Source organism: Lissotriton helveticus, chromosome 1_1, assembly GCF_964261635.1.
Source record: "Lissotriton helveticus chromosome 1_1, aLisHel1.1, whole genome shotgun sequence".
Taxonomy (NCBI): domain Eukaryota; kingdom Metazoa; phylum Chordata; class Amphibia; order Caudata; family Salamandridae; genus Lissotriton; species Lissotriton helveticus.
In genome coordinates, this window is record NC_136057.1 from 1575483513 (window position 1) to 1575500190 (window position 16678).

The 16678-nt window shown below is 38.3% G+C and overlaps 1 protein-coding gene across 3 annotated transcripts in view; it reads left to right on the plus strand.

Annotated features, from left to right (window-relative positions):
* LOC144828766 (volume-regulated anion channel subunit LRRC8A-like) overlaps positions 1-16678 on the plus strand; it is a 1419577-nt gene that overhangs the window by 1128 nt on the left and 1401771 nt on the right. Inside the window, exon 2 of one of the 3 annotated variants that reach the window (XM_078687240.1) lies at positions 1675-1772. The exons of the other annotated variants lie outside the window; for them this stretch is intronic. The gene's annotated coding sequence lies outside the window, so the exon portion shown is untranslated. The remainder of the gene's footprint in view (positions 1-1674; positions 1773-16678) is intronic. 3 annotated transcript variants of the gene reach the window in all.

Here is a 16678-nt window from a genome sequence, read left to right on the forward strand (position 1 = left end):
CTGTCTCAAAAGACAGGATTGGCTTGGGGTGGTTCTCATTTCAAGTGTTCTCAGGCTGCTCTCCAGACTTTTCTTGTGTAGAGTGATGCTTCTCCCAACAAGTATCACCTGGGCTGTTTCCTGATTAAATCATCCACAACGGAGGCATCATGAAGCATAAGACTTCTGTACTGGTGCAGCACGGCTCCAAAAATTCTTTATAAAACCATCACCTTAACCCACGGAGCTACTTACTATTTTCTCACAACTGGGCCCGTCATTCCTATCTGCATTCATACACACATTTACTCTGCTCTGAGGATTGAGTAAGGATCCAAAAGAGGAGTCGCTGTGCTATAGCGGAGTGCCTGAACTATTCCCACAAACCAAACGTGCTGACTTCACAAGTATTGGCTTAGGCTCCATAAAATGGCCACGATGTCCTTGACCCATACTGCTCAGTCACAAGCAGCTTGCATCTCCGATGTGGCGCCTGCGCACTTCTATCGCCATCTCCGAATTTCAGTCAGCGTCCATCTTTATTGGCTCACATAGGCCTCAATTTAGGAACTATTACAGAAACAAACACAAATAAATGTAAATTTACGAAGTAAAACCCTTTCTGTTTACCTCCCCCTTTCTAATAATATCCCGGTTAGTATTTACCTAGCTTTAAGCAACATATATGCGTGGTTTGACTTACCAATCTTCATGATTTATGCCACAAGTAAACAGACAAAAGCACATTCATGCAATTCTCAATTAAATTATAACAAATGCGTACTCCTTATGACACAATATACGACAAATTAGTAAATTATGCTTTGCAAATCCAAGCAAATTAGTACCCCACGTGTATTTGTGTGTGTGCATTCTATTCTATGTTGATTCATTTCAAAACCACACATTTAGTACTTATTACTTTTATGGAAAGTTAATCTCACAAGGGGTATACAAAAAAGTTTGTTTCCACCTTGCTCCATCAACTTCCCCCTTTGGTGATTTTATTACCAAATACCTCCCAAAATGTAGAAATTTTTTAACTCAACATGTTTCAAATTCTTTTAATTAGTACTTGTTACAATTCTGTTTCCTCTAATTTCTTTGTATCGTGATAAAACTTTTCTTTATATTGCTCAATCTCAATATCACCTTTTTCTTTTTCCCTATCTTGTTTTTCTTCAATCTTTTTCTTCAAAGACCTTTTGACATTTCTTCTCTGCCTACTTAGACAACTTAATCCCAAAACTAAGATCATTACTAATATTATAGTCACTGGTATTAGTATTTTACCTATTATAGATCTACTTATTTCATAAAACCAATTTCTAACTGCTGATACATTTCTACCAAGTTTCTCAAGAACTCCATCTACTTCTAGTGGTTGTGTTTCTTTTGACTCTTATCAGGTATGTATGTGCAACAGTGTTGGACCTTTAAAATTCCACATACTCCTCCCTCTTTTGCCAATATTATATCTAAAGCAAGTCGATTTTGCATTAACATACTTCTCATAGCAAACGTTTCAGTGTTAACCATTAAAAATCCTCCAGCTGTGTCTGTTGACAGTCTATCTACTATTGTTGACAATTTTCTAATTCTGTTTGCATTAAATGATATGCCTACTGCTGGTATCAATGTTCCAAAAACATCACCTATTATTTCAATTACACTTTCTCTTTTTCTATGACTTAGGGGTTTACCTATTTCATGAATTCCATTCGTACCTCTGTCAACATGAAACATTTTGGGACAGAACAATCCAATATAGCATGAGCCATACCAGTGGTCAGGTAACTTATAATAAGCCTTGTTCCCACCCAAAAAATATATTCCCGGAAAAACTGGGTAATTACCACCTTTAAATCCCCATCCCCCTTTGATAATATATGTATCTTCACATTGACTTGCTCCTACAAAGTAATTGTCATACACAGTGTTATCTCTTTGAATACATCATTTTCCTAACATTGGTGTATCTATACTTATAGCCACATTTACATTATGTCCTTCAATATTATCATCTGAAAAATCCCATTTTGTAAATTTAGTCTGTTTAACTTTTTCTCGTCTCTTTATATTGTTGTCTCCATTTTTCAACCATGTTTAAAAAGGCTTTTTCTTCATTTCTCATTTTACAAGTCAAATTATGTTTAAAAGCATAATCATGAGTCAATTCTTGTGTTTCAAAGAAATATTCACCAAACACTTTAGCTGGCTTAATTTGATTTAGTTCTGCTACAATTTTCAATTTTGCAAAAACATCATCTGAGTCAGAATAATAATATTCTAATTTTCCAGATCTATAAAATAGACTTGATATAACACTACAGGTCACACCATATGTCAATGGCAAATGGTGATAGGTGACACCTTCTGACACAGATGCAGGCAGCTTTACACACATGTAGCAATTGCTGGCATCCATTGTCCTCACATATTCAGACAATAATTTTGAAAAGGTATTTCTAGAAAAGTCACTGAGCTAATTATATTGATGGACTTCAGGCCTATATACATGTATATTCCCATTTTGCAAATCATGATTTTTATCTTTCAAACTCTCATTTGTTTTCAGTCTTTCAATGTTAGGAGTAAAATGAATAAAAATAGCAAGAATTAACCATATCAACTTCAATATTCCAGTACAAATTAACCACATTCTACACCATTTTCTAAAAATAGAACATTTGGATTAGTCACTTCATTAGTAGCCATTTTTTTTTTACACAGCAATTATTTCAATCTTATTACTTTCAATTGTCTCTTTTCAACCTTATTTCACTTACAATGTTTCTTCAAATTCAATTACAGCTTTCGTTATATATATATATATATATATATATATATATATATATATATATATATATATATATATATATATTACCTACTGGCGGTCGCCAGTAGGTATATATAGTTAGGATTTTTTCTCTATGGGTTTTTTGAAAATTCTATGTCTAATAACTTTGGCGTTTGTGGACGGAATTGGTTGAAATTTTCAGGAAAATGGCACATTTTGTTTCTGAGCAGCCCCTGAAAATTTTGGGGGGGTTCGTCAAGGGGGGGCCGAGAAAAAAGGGGGGTCCCAAAACGTGTTTTTAACATTGAGTTTTCCATAGGGCGGTTGGCCTCACTTTTAGCCCGAACGGCTGAATGGATTTGCACGAAACTTGGCAAAATTGTAGGGACTGGTAGCCCGATGTGCCTTTTGTAGGTCTCAATATATGTGCTCCAGTGGATTTTGAGAAATTAACGTTTAAAAAAATATATATATCTGTAACAGCGGACCGGGCAGCGCTCTGGTTCGCGGACTTTTCGCGCAACGGAGCTTTGTGAAGCGAAGCTGATTGGTTCTCCGGCGTCTGTCAACATTCCAAACAGTCCGTAGCGGCCGCCATCTTGTCTCTCGGTAGGATCGAGAGACAAGAGGAGGCCGAAGCGAAGGGGCAAATGACCATAAGGGGGCATAGTACATTGTCGCTCACCCCCTAGGTTTGATGTGGAGGTTTTAAAAGGGCCCCGCGGGGCAAAAAAAAATAAAAATAATAATAATCGAACAGCTGAATGGATTTGCACGAAAGTTGGCAAAATTGTAGGGACTGGTAGCCCGATGTGCCTTTGCTAGATCTCAATATATGTGCTCCAGTGGATTTTGAGAAATTAACGTTCAAAAAAAGATATATATCTGTAACAGCGCACCGCTTCGCGTACTTTTCGCGTTACGGAGCTTTGCGAAGCTGATTGGCTCTCCGGCGTCTGTAAACATTCCAAACAGTCCGTAGCGGCCGCCATCTTGTCTCTCGGTAGGATCAAGAGACAAGAGGAGGCCAAAGCGAAGGGGCAAATGACCATAAGGGGGAATAGTAGATCGTCGGTGACCCCCTACGTTTGATGTGGAGGTTTTAAAAGGGCACCGCGGGGCAAAAAAAATAATAATAATAATAATCGAACGGCTGAATGGATTTGCACGAAACTTGGCAAAATTGTAGGGACTGGTAGCCCGATGTGCCTTTGCTAGGTCTCAATATATGTGCTCTAGTGGATTTTGAGAAATTAACGTTCAAAAAAAGATATATATCTGTAACAGCGCTCCGCTTCTCGTACTTTTCGCGTTACGGAGGTTTGCGAAGCTGATTGGTTTTTCGGCGTCTGTAAACATTCCAAACAGTCCGTAGCGGCCGCCATCTTGTCTCTCGGTAGGATCAAGAGACAAGAGGAGGCCAAAGCGAAGGGGCAAATGACCATAAGGGGGCATAGTAGATCCTCCCTGACCCCCTAGGTTTGATGTGGAGGCTTTGAAAGGGTCTCGCAGGGCAAAAAAAAAATATACCGTTTTTTTAGTTTTTTTGCGTGGAGTGCGCCCGGTTCGCGAACCGGGAAGCGGTCTGGGGAGCGTACTTTCTTGAAAATTAGTGAAAAAAGTTAGAGTAAAATAATAATTGTGAGTGATCAGATGTAGGGTAGCTCTGAGAAGAGCTTTTGGGTTTATGGTACATTTAGGTACTTATAAGTAGGTACCAATGCACAGTCTTAAATTCAGAGTGAAAACTCTGTTGCCCTCATCTGAGAAGTGAACTCCATCTGCTCTGTAGATATCTTGCATGTAGTAACGCAAGTTATTGTTGTACAGGGAGCCCATTCCATGGTCTCTCATGTAAGCTGAAACAGATTTGTTTACATGCTTCCTCGATTTCTCAATTTGTGGACAAAATTGGTTCGACCACCTCCATTTCTGTCTTTGGCATATATTTGAATATACCAAGGCAGTCTGAGGAAAAAGTGCCATCAATTGCTCAAAGGTGTCCTTTAAAAGCATTTCCAGACCTACCCCAGTCAAAGTGCCCAAATCATTACCTCCACAGTGCACAATTAACAGGTCAGGTTTTGGCAAATGCATAAAGGTTTTCACCAATGGTATCAATTGGTGACATTTTAATCCTCTGTGGCCAAACCACTTAATTTCCACATCTTGTAAATTGAGGTTAGGTAAATTCCTGTTTTCAGCGTACCTTTGAGCCCAATAGATGTAGCTATGTCCAACAATCCAGACAGAAAACATGGCGAGAGAAGGTTCTCCTGCAGTCAGATGAAGTGTGGCAATGAAATGGCAGTTGAAAAAATGAGAGTGTAAAATGAAAAAAACTGAGGAGTTTCTGTGTTAATGAAGCAGTAAGAGTGATTGGTGGATTTTGATTGCTGAAAACAGAAAGTTAGTGTGCATGGATGAGTTCGTTGAAAGATGTATTTTGAGTGGCGAAGAAAAAATCATTAAATGAAAGAATGCTTTGGATATGCAGGTGCACTGAGAGTTCAGAGTTCAATTGCAACATTGTTGTGTGAGAGGTCTTGCAAGAGGTGGTTGCTATGCAGAAAAAGCAGAGAGGGGGCAGAGGGGGGAAGGGTTTTGCTTTGAAAAAAAGTGAGGGAAGAGTTTTGATTGGGTGACATGAGAGATCTGTGTGAGGAATTACAGCATTTCTGTGCTTTTGATAGCTGCAGACTCTGGAGTGCATACCTTTTGCTCTGCTGAAGACAAATTGGTGTGTTTCTGAGACTGTTTTGAAACTCAAAGTATTTGCTAAGGTGAGAAAAAATTTCTTTAATTTAGATAGAAAATAGTGTGCTTTAAGGAGAAAATTATGAAGAAAGTTGTGTTTTTCAAATGTTGCTTTGTCTCAAGTGTTTCAGAAATAGATTTTGTTTCTTTGAGAAATTGTAATTGGAGAACATGTGAAGTATTAGTACTGACAGGGCTTTTATGTGCATAGGAGCTGTGGAGTGTTTTCAAATTATGACTTGTAAATCGTTTTTGAGAAAAAGCAATGGTTTTAATATTGATGAGAAGGACACAATGGTGTCTGCTTCTTTATAAGGTAATTGAGAGTCTCTGATGTTATTTTTCCCATTTCAATGTAAGAAGTTTGTCTGTGGAGCAAATTGCTTGTAAATATGCTCCCACCTGTGCATGGCAAATTTAGATTTTGAATGTTTCCGTTACATAGGCATGTTAAAGGTGACTGAAACATGCTGCAAAGGCAATCAAAAAATGCTTTTATGTGTCTTAAGGACATTTTAAGTCATTTCCCCATGTGCAGTGTTTTCAAATTATGAGTTGAAAATCGTTTTTGAGGTAAAGGAATGTTTTCAAAATTTATGTGCGCCATATGACCCCAAATTTTTTTTTCAGGGGTGCAGCAGGGTGTTCTTGAGACACCCCTGCACCGTCGGAAAAATTCGTAATTTGCGATGAGGTAATTGCTAATCGCAAATTGCACCTTCATTCCTATGGGCCTCCTGCTGCATGGAAATGAATGGGTAATCTTGCTGAAATGCAAAGTCGAATCTGTATTTAAAAGGGTCTGCACCTCTGTACGGGTGTTCGCTATGTGAAGCACGAAAGTTTCACGGGCCGAACTCAAGGCCACCTCTCTCTGAGACAAAAGAGCTCTTATTCTTGCCATGCTGTTGAAATGTGCTCCCAAGGTTGGTATTTGTGGCCAGATTGAAAACTCCCTATGTTCATGTGTGGGAGGAAATAGAACATTTCTGCAGCAAATAACCCGTTCATTTACTGTTACGATAAAATGAATACTTTTAATTAACCCAGAACAATCTTCATTATTGAGCATCAAATAACTACCATTTTCCAAGAACTTGAACGTGGGGATGATAGCAGGAACTGGCGTGCCTTGCAACACGCAAGCCATATTTGGTCGGTGTTTGTTGCATGAACCGTGTAACTGTATGTGCCTACACATTAGTGAATGATCTGGCGTCTCAGTGCATTCCTCTCCATTCAGATAAAGGTCTTGATCATCTTTGAAAATCTGTATGTGTATGGAAGCGACCAGACCTCATGAAGAAAACCACTACCTAAAGGTTAATAACGACCTATTGGTATATATTTCATACAATTTGAAAACTTATATAAAGCAAAAGGCAGCGTTATTAAACCGTGGATAAGGCACGTTGCCAAAGCAGTGAACCTTTTGGATTTATACTGGAAATGTTAAAGGAAGAATTACGGAGTAGGGCCTGTAAATCTTTAATGGACAACGAGTAAAATTACTCCAACCATCATATTCCTCTAACTCCGGGATAGTAGGGGTGTTTAATTTTTTAGAAGTAGCCAATCCAAAGCATTTGGTCTGGGAAATTGTTTCATTCACAAACAACATATGATTTGGGATGAGACATGCACGGTGGAAAGCCTCAGTGCCTTGTACCTGCCAGGTTCGTGAACCCCAAACTGATGTAGATCCTGGATATTTTTACACTGTGTTACGTTAGCATGGGCTCATTACTGGTTTAAACGCCATTTTTCCTTTTTTGTAACTTCTGCACACGATACTTAGTTGTTGCTTTAGCTTTCAGCCTACCTGCGTCAAGATCTATGCCTGCTTCAAGCAGGCGCAGGGTTTTGATGTAGCTTTGTCCTATCTGATTGTAAATGCGGCACACCGTGGGTGGCAGAGCAGCGGTGCACGTTAACTGGTGCATCCCTGGGGATGTGCTAGTTAATATAAATCTGCCCCTTTACATTTAATTATGTGCAGGGGACACAGAGTAGGTGAGGTTTATCCAAGGTTAAGAAGAGATGAGTCCTGTTCAGTGAAAAATTGGAGATAGGCTTCAGTATATTATATACTTAAGTAGTGTGTTAAGTTTTTGATGACTGTTATTAATTTACTGTTGGGTAATAGTGGTTAATAACATTTTTTATTATATTTTACCACAGATTCAACTGCAGATTATTTCAAGATTTTAGGATGCCTAGCAAAGAAAGAGTAAGAAAGGCTGCAAAACGTCAAAGACAGCAGGACCATGGAAGAATGCAGCAGTCCTCTAACAAAAAGATTTGTCAAGTCACCAAGAAAGCACCGGGTAAGAGTCGAAAAACCTGTCATAAGAAATATGTGTAGTAAAAAAAATATTACTACAGAAAATGTTTCAGTCCAGAAAAGGAGACAGAAATCAAATGGTAAGGAAAGGCCAATGAGAAATGTTACTGCTAGAGTAAGAGATAACTCTATGCATGAAAGTAGAAGGAAACAAGAGTTTAGGGATATTCGTAAACGAATGTTCCGCAACAGGATAATTGGGAATTTGTTAAAAAATATTAAGAAAGGTCAGCAGAAAGTGGTTTTTTATAAGAGAAAAAAAATTGTTGAGAAAGTTATTGATCAGGCATTTGAAATTAAACGTAAGTTATTTATTTTGACAATCAATAGAATTCGGAAGCTAAACAAGGTAATTTATGATTTCAAAAGAAATAGTAGATGGAAGAGAATAGTTAATCGTAGTAATTTTTGTGAAGTTTTTTCTGGAGAATGGATGCATAGTTCAAGCTCTGAGGCATTTTTTAATGAGGAGAGTTATTTCCAGGATAATGATTTGGTGCATGCAGTTGACACCAGTGGTCGAGCTTATGAAGTGAAAGATGGTTGTCCAGTTGAAAAAGAAAAACTTGTGACAACAGAGATAGAAGAGGTGTTAGGTAATGAGGTTTTAGGGAGACGTCCTAAGGGTCCTGTGTACACCTGGAAGTGTAGTAGTATTTGCAGTGTACGACAGGATTCCATCAATTTGCTTTGTGATTTTATACGGTCATTTAGTAAGAACAGTTTGAAGCAGAAAATGAAGTTGTTGCAAGAATTAGATCCTTGCAGAGTGAGAGAAGTGATAGGTTTGCATGGTCATTCACTGGCTTGTCTTTCCAGGAGAGTATGCCAGAGTGTTTTTCATCATTTCAGGATGCTAGCAGTGCATCATAATAAAGTGAGGAAATTAGTTAGAATGTTGTATTATGCTAAGAGTCCAGCAATTATGCTTAAACAATTATGCGCTGCTCTTTTGCATGGTTCTGAAATAGATGTGAAGAATATATGTGAAGAAATTGAGTTTTGTTACTTTGGAAGTAAAGAGGAGAATGTTGAAATTGACCAAGAAGAAGAGAGTAATGTGGAAGATAGTGTACAGGTTTCCAGTACAGATAATTTCCAGAGGGAAATTGCGACGTTTGAGGTGAAATCAAGTGAGAGGCCAAATTTCACTTGTGTGTGTTGTCGACGCACTTATTATAAGAATCAGACTAAGTTAGTGGATTTATATGGAAAAAGTGAAAGGGAAAATAATAGTGAATGGAAGGATTTTACAACATACTTGATGGTAGAAAATTGTTTTGATTTGGGATTGGATCAACGTGTGTGTACTTATTGTTGTAACAAATTAAATCAAAACCACATGCCTGCTAGAGCAGTTCATAATAATCTGGAATTGGTTGAGATTCCTTCTGAATTGAAGGATTTAAATACTTATGAATCTATTTTGATTCAAAGTATCCATCCCTTTCAGGCTATTGTAAGAATGGAGCCAAAGACAGGGAAATTGCCTCCATCAGATTTACAGAGAGGATTAAAGGGAAGAGTTGTTTATTTGCCTCTAGATTTGAAGAAAAACATTAACACAATTGGAGTAGAAAAAGTGGAAGAGGAACCTCTTGTTATCTTAGTTAATGGGGTTCCGACAAAGAATAAGAAAATATGGCAAGATTTAGTAGATGTTAGGAAAGTCAAAAGGGCAACATTGTATTTGAAAAAATATAATAAGTACTATAAAAATGTATATGTTGCAGAAGAGGAAGTAAGTGAGGAAGAGGATAACGATTTGTGTGCTGGTCAAATTGAGAAAGTAGAACCCTGTACTAGTGAAGAAATATATGAACATTATAGTGTTCATCCTTTGCATTCCAAGGAAGTCATGGGGAATGCTATTGAGTTGTTTCAAATGAAACAAGCGAAAGGGAGTCCCATTAGTGTTTGGGAGGAAAGTTTGGAAGCTCGGTGTTTCCCACAGCTTTTTCCAACAGGTCTGGGAGGAAGATATGATGAGCGACCTCATCAAATTCCTGCTTCTGAATACCGGACTTTGCGATTGTATGCAGGAGATCCTAGGTTTCGACAATGCATTCCTTATTTGTTTCATCTCCTGTTTGAAAGCGATCTGTCTGGACTGTCATATGCAGTGAACCACATCTTGAAAAGTGGTATACACATGCAAAACATCTCGGCAAGTGACTTTATGGATAAAGTCAATGTCCAAGACAGTATTTTGGATTCTCACCTGATTAATCTCATGGCGTGTCAGCGTGGTACTAATGAGTACTGGTACCGTCGTCATGGTGATTTAAAATGTATGCTAAGGAACTTAGGAACTCCCACATGGTTCCTCACTTTGAGCTGTGCTGAGTATGGCTGGGAAGACTTACTTGAATTTCTACGAGAGGCAAATGCTAACGTAGAAAACATCGAATTCAAGACACCCGGAGAACTGTGCTCTTTGGATCCAGTCAATGTATGTAGGTACTTCAATCATAGATTTGAAGGTATGATGTCTTTCATCATGAATAAGAAGAATCCACCTCTTGGAGAGGTGTTGGATTTCTTCTGGAGGAAGGAGTACCAAGCAAGAGGTGCTCCTCATATACATATGTTGCTGTGGATCAAGGATGCACCTAAATTTGGAACGGATGCAGAAGACTCAGTGATGAGTTTCATAGAACAGTATTCTACGTGTGCTGTTCCAAACGCAAAGGAGAAAAAAAGCCTACGAGAAAAAGTTCTACGTTTCCAAAGCCATCGATGTGGAAAGTACTGTCGTCGTAAATTCCGGAACAAAGACAAGTTCTACACCAAATGTCGTTTCGGCTTTCCACGACCGGTGATTTCTAAAGGAAGAGTGAACAGTTTGATGTCTTCGCTGCGACATAATCTGATGAAGAAATCACCTAAAAACACATACAATTTGAAGAGGAACGAAGAGTCTAAGTACATTAACGACTACAACCCGGTGATTTTGTCCATGTGGAATGCTAACATGGATATACAGTTTGTGGCTGATAACTGTATGGCTGTGGCTCGGTATGTGACATCTTACATCACCAAAAAAGAGAAGACAGAATTGAAGGATATGTGGGAGGACATTTCCCATGAAAAGAGCCTCAGCAAGAAGTTGTACAGTTTCAGTCTGAAGATGTTGTCGCATCGAGAAATCGGAGCTTACGAATGTTCTGACCGGTTGTCTTCAGCAAGTCTCTATGCCAAGTCCAGGAGTATCGTTTGGGCGAGTGTTGGTCTTGCTGCAACGCGTAATCGAGTTCTGAAACCTGTGCGGGAAATTGAGTATTTGGCGGAAAAGGAGCCAAACAGTACCGACATTTTGAAGAGCAACATGTTGGATACATATTATCCAAATCGAAGCAGTCACCTCGAGAATGTTTGTCTGTATGAGGTTCTGCAAAATTACATATTCAAGAGGAACATCAAAGAAGATACTGAGAAAGGAGTGTATGCTGTAATAGGAAGTGAGGGATGTCTGGTCAAGCAAAGAAAATGCCACTTGATAAACCATCGAAAATTGAGTGGCGAATCTCCTGAAAAAAAGGAGTTTTTCTATTTAGCACTTTTGCAACTTTTTAAGCCTTGGCGTGCAGAAGAGGAACTGCTTGGAGATTTCCTTTGTTACGAAGACTCATTCAATGCTGCCAAGGAGACCATAGAATGTCCTGCTTTTCCCAAATATGTAGAAATGTTGAATGTGGAAATTGAGCAGGAAGCAACGATTGCAGCCGAGATTGCCAGAGACAGTTCTCAGGACAGTCAGAGTTCTGCTTCATTGAGTCAGGATCCACTAGGAGGACCTCTTATCGAAAATGAAGCTGCCACTGCTATGAATGAAGTGGAAAGAGCCATGGCACATGCTCAGGAGGATGCGGTTAACTTAGAAGAGTTGGAAAGACAACTCAACGTTGAGCAGAGGAAAATATATGACGAACTTACCATGCAAATTGATCATGGATTAAGTCATGACAAGAAAGAGTGCTCATGTACGTCGTTGAAGCCTGTCCGACTGTACGTGAGTGGAGAAGCGGGAACTGGAAAAAGTTTCCTTATTAAAGCAATTTCATGTTATTTGCAGGAAAGGACAGAGTCATCGCTGTCTTGTGTTGTCACCGCTCCAACTGGACTGGCAGCACATAACATTAAAGGGATTACTTTACATCGTTTACTGATGCTGCCAGTGGAGCATGACAACAAATTAGAATATCACAAGCTATCTGGAGATGCTTGTTTTGAAGTTTCAAGAGTCTTGAGGAAAATGAAACTTCTTATCATTGACGAAGTAAGCATGGTTTCCAATGTCATGCTTGCCTTTGTGCATTTGAGAATGCAAGAAGTTCTCAAAACAGAGTATGATGTGTTATTTGGTGGCAAACACATCATTGTTTTCGGAGATCTTCTGCAGCTGACACCAGTGAAAGGGCAACCTGTGTTCAAAATGCTCACGCATGAAGATACCAGGAAGTGCTTAGGGAGTATTGGCAACGTCAATATATGGTTAAACTTCAATTATGCTGAACTGCATGAAAATATGCGTCAGGCAAAGGATGAAGTTTACAAGACTATTCTACAAGATGTTAGAATTGGAAAAGTGACCGAGCATGGGAAAGAAGCTTTACATGCACGATTACTGACAAATTTATATCCAGACGAAGATGTTGTGCCTGAGAATATTTTTCAGAAAGTTACTGAGAAAAAATCTGGAATATGTTTGATGCCAACTCTTGCAGAATGTGCCAAATTCAACAACAAAATGTTGCATTTAGAAAAGCAAGAGATTGTAAAATTGGAAGCTATTGACAGAGTAGAGCATATGGGATCAACAATTATTTTGTCTGAGAATCTGAAAACAAAATTGGATTCATTAGAGAAGAGTATATCTAAAACTGCGGGTTTTGAAAAGACTCTGAATGTGTGCTTGAACTGCCGTATAATTTTAAGAAGGAATTTACATGTTGAAAGAGGTCTGGTAAATGGATCAATGGGTAATGTTGTTGATTTTGTGAAATACAGAAATAGAGATGGAATTGAATTTTTAAAAATTAAATTTGATGGCATTGAGGAAGTACAGCTAATTGCTCGTTGTTCTGCTAGATTTTTGCTTGTAAAAGACTTATATGTTCGTCGTAAGCAGTTTCCTGTTTGCTTGGCATATGCGGTGACAATTCATAAATCGCAAGGTTTAAGTGTAGACTGTGCATTGGTGAATATTGGCAGTTCTGTGTTCAAGGAGGGTATGGCATATGTGGCATTGTCACGAGTTAGGACTTTATCGGGATTGTACTTGATTGAGTGTGATGTCACAAACATTTGTGCGGATCTAGATTGTGTTAAGGAATACAATAGGTTGAGAAGAGAGTATGCGCCACATTTGCCTCAGTATCCTTTGTTTGAGAAACGTGTGGTAGGCCGGAAACGAAGAAATGTGACCAATACTGGGGAGGTTGTAGCAAAAAGACGAAAAGTCGATGAACCTGAAATTACAAGCAGAAACAAAAAGGATTCTGTTGAAGATGTTGTTGGTTTTCAATTTGAAAACAGTTCTGGTGTCAACTGCTATGCTAATGTAGTAGTTAATGTTTTGTTTTCTCTAGAAAATGTAAAAGAAGAGATTGTGGTCAATTCTGATCAAAGATTTTGCAGTTTGTTAAATTCTGTGTTAGAGAAATGTAGCACTGATAGAACAAACATAGAAAGTGTGTCTGAAATTCGAAATCTGTTAGACAGATGTTCAGGCCAAACACAATTCTCTCAAAATAGTCAGCAAGATTGTCAGGAGTTTTTAATGTACATGCTTGATGTATTGCATGATGAAGGTGTAGATGTAGATCACCTGTTTGGGCTTTCTTATCAATGGCAGCATGACTGCGAGAACTGTAGGGTATCAAGTACTACTAGTGTAGACTCAGAAAGATTTATATATTTAACTTTGCCAGACAGTAAATCAGTCTCTTTTAATAAGCTAGTAAAAGCAGCTGATCACAACATGGAGTGTAGCCAATGTGAATCTGAAATGATGTCCACATTATTTATACGAACATATGGCCAGTATGTCATTTTAATGTTCCAACGATGTAGGCCTGATGGAACAAAATTGACAACTTTAATTAAAAATTTTGTGGCTTCACAGTTGTCAATATCAGGAAGGACTTTTGTAACTGTAGCAATTATATATCATGATGGTCCTTCAATAACATCAGGACATTATACAGCTTATTTAAAGTGTAGAAATGGCTGGTCATTCTGCAATGATTCTGTTTTAATTTTCAAAAAAAAATTGCCGTTTGACCTTAAAAACTCTTACCTGGTGTTTTTAAAACCAAAATTTTAGGGAAAGAATCTCGGGATGTGCTCTGAGGAATTTCAAGAAGTTCTCATGGCTCCTACACGATTTGGCCTTGAGGATAAGTGTAGTACAGAGACATAACTTCTTACCATAACACTGGACTTTATGGAGAAATACGTGCACTTTGAATGAGTTCAGAAAAACTGTTTCTTTTTATAAGCTAATTGAAGCAGCCAATCAAAACATGGAGTAGAGGGAATGTAAGTCTGCAATGCTGTCTACTGTTTTACATTGCTTTGTGATTAAAAGTGATGTAGAGAATTAAATAATTGTACTAGTCATAAAGGTAGTGTAAGTCTGCTTCATAGTAAGCAGTATCAGTGTGATAGGAAATGTAGAACATGATTGAGGAAGAAGGGGAAGATATTACTAGTCCAGGATTGTGTAAATGATCTTCAACATTTTAATTCTGAAAGTTGTGGAAATGCGAAAAGACGGGATTGGCTAACAAGAAATCCAAGAGTTATACATGGCTCTGACAAGATTTGGCCTTGTGGAATCTTGTGGTAGAGAGCAAGAAGTCATTTATTGTATGTAACATGTTTTTGAAAACGATGGAGGATTTCTTTCAGAAAGTGGCGGGTTGAAAGTAATAACAGCACAACAGAGTGTAAGCTGTTCATAGGACATCCTTGGCCGTCATGGAAAGTAAGTTAACTTTAAGGAGTTCTGAATTCTGATTTTTAATGTTGTATGGGTTTTTTAAACACAATCATTTTGATTGTGTTTTTTTTTCCCCGCTGTTATATGATGAATACCTTCAAGTCACTGTTTTAGTGAAATTTGATACATTCTGAGAACAGCAAAAATAAACCATTTAACATGTATAATTAATTCTGTTCTGTTTGCATTTATGATGTACATGTAGAACTGTGTAGGAGGCATGGAGAAGGTGAGGCTTCTGTAAGTGTCAAAGTTGTTGCATACAGTCCTCATATTCTACGTAGTCTTTTATATTTCATTACTTTCACTGTTTCTGACTGATCTAAAAATTTTTTTTTAAAAAGAACAGTAAGTATAAGGGAAGGAAACAGACAGTTATGTTAAAAGAAACACAGCTATAGGGAATAAACTAGGGATACTGTTACCCGCAATCCTCTGCTGATGATGTCACTGAGCATGTCATGAATGATGTAATATGTGACATCATCAGCAGTGGATTACGGGTAATAGTATCTCTAGTTTACTCCCTTATAGCTGTCTTTCTTTTAACATAAGTGTCTGTTTCCTTCCCTTATACTTACTGTTCTTTTTTTTAAAAAAAATTTTTGGGTTCGCTTCCGGTTCGCGTACCGGGGAGCGAACTGGGAAGCGAACTAAGAGAAATAGAGGTTGGCACAGTTGCAAATATTGTACCAATTTTTTAATAACGGGGAGGTAGTTCTGAAAAGAACTTTTTTTTAAATTGTTTTTGTTGTTTTATATTTTTTTTATTATTTTTCTGAACATTTTTTTACTTTTTTTGAATTTTTCTGAACAGTTTTATAATTTTTTTGTTTTTTTTTCGGAGGGGGCAACGAAAACGATTCATTGTAAAGGGCTCAACAGGAGCAAGAAAACAAAAAAAAAGAATTTATTGTTTGGGGAGTTTCGGACAAACATGAGCATGATTGTCAATAGCTCTGTTGATCAGAGTGATGCTACTTTCTGCGTAGCAAATGAATCCACTGCAATGTAGGCAGACTTGTTTTACTTCACGAAATCTCGTTTGTATATTTGGCACCATCTCCCTGCCCTCTGGTCCCGTTACTTCCGGTACAACAGATCTTCTGGCCATAATAGGGAGATTATCTAGGTCGTCCTGTTCCTCTTCTTCGTCTTCTTGCTGAATTATAACTTTAGCAGGTGGTCCACTCTTCCTTGGATGTGGTGGAGGTGGTGGGGAAGCACCAGCTGAAGCTAGTAAAGAAGCCATTGCTCACTGGTAACAAAGGGTCTTTCTCTCACAATGATGAAAGTCAGAGTGAGGAAAGAAGGAGGGATTTTCACCATTTGGGAAAAAAAATAGTTCTCAACCAATGAAAAGTGTTCATTTTAGATCATATGACCTAGTCTTACATCATTAGGAAACCGAAAGTGAAATGAACCAATGAAAAGTGTTATTACCAAGTCACATGACCTGCTGTGTGTATGTTACGCGCTTTGCAGGGCCTCCCGGTTTGCTTCCAGAAACCTGTGCTTTGCGACTCGGTAAGCGTACGAGTTCGCTAACGTAGCACGTCATATGACGTATCACGCGACAACGCGAAACGTCATGCGGACGGGAGGCGTCACGATGTTGTTTTCTAACGCGGCAGTTGCGGTAAAGAAACGTTTACCGGCTCGTGGTCTATTTCGCGGCATCAAGGTCAGCTAACGGGAAGCTTCCCGATTCGCGAAGCGGGAACGAAGAAAAAAAAATATTTTAAAAAAAAGTTATTAATAAACATATAAAATATATTTTTGGATTTAAAGA